Source organism: Theobroma umbraticum, unplaced genomic scaffold, assembly GCF_002168275.2.
Source record: "Theobroma umbraticum cultivar Fairchild unplaced genomic scaffold, ASM216827v3 scaffold_20.0, whole genome shotgun sequence".
NCBI lineage: Eukaryota > Viridiplantae > Streptophyta > Magnoliopsida > Malvales > Malvaceae > Theobroma > Theobroma umbraticum.
Genome location: NW_018397266.1, coordinates 718,231 through 719,027, shown reverse-complemented (window position 1 = coordinate 719,027; position 797 = coordinate 718,231).

Genomic DNA, 797 nt, shown 5'->3' with positions numbered 1-797 from the left:
AAAGGAGAGTAAGTCAACAAAATGCTTAGAAAATAACTGTATCAAAATGAAAAAAGTTTCATCTCAAAATGCTAAAAGGATGAAGATGGTGACTAATGGTAAAACTAGAATTTTGCATGAAAGGTGGCTAAAATATAATTATAAAGATAATTATATTACATATGTAAATTTTATACATATATTAATAAAAATATTAAAAACTAAAGAGTGACGATTACCACCACCCACTGTGGTGATGACCATCTCCAATTAATTTGTGTTCTGGTCATTCATTACTTTTCTTATTTAGGGACTTATTAGGCAACTTTGAGTGTTTTTAATGTCAAAATTCATTCTTTTGTTTCTTCCCTTTAATCACAACAATGTTTTGACCATTACAAACTTTCCCCATATCGATAATTTTCTCACAAACTCAGACCTTGTTGTTAGGTGGTGTAGACTTTGAAATGGTACACTTTGATATGAAACTTGTTATAATTTTTTTTATTATTATAAAAAATATGTTTTTATCTGAAAATTGATACGTATTTATTTTATTATAAAAGATACACCACAAATATATAATTTAATTCAAAAATTGTTACGAAATATGTCACAAACATGAATTTTTAAGTTTTTACGAAAATATATTAAAGTAGATCCTTACAAATTATCAATATAAGAATGGAGTGTCACAATTTAAAGAGTTATTAAAAAAACATATGTTGAAAAGAACAAATACAGAGCCAAAAAAACACCCCTTTCTCCAAATGAAGTTGAAACCAATAGATCCTACTGCTTGACAATTTTTATAAATA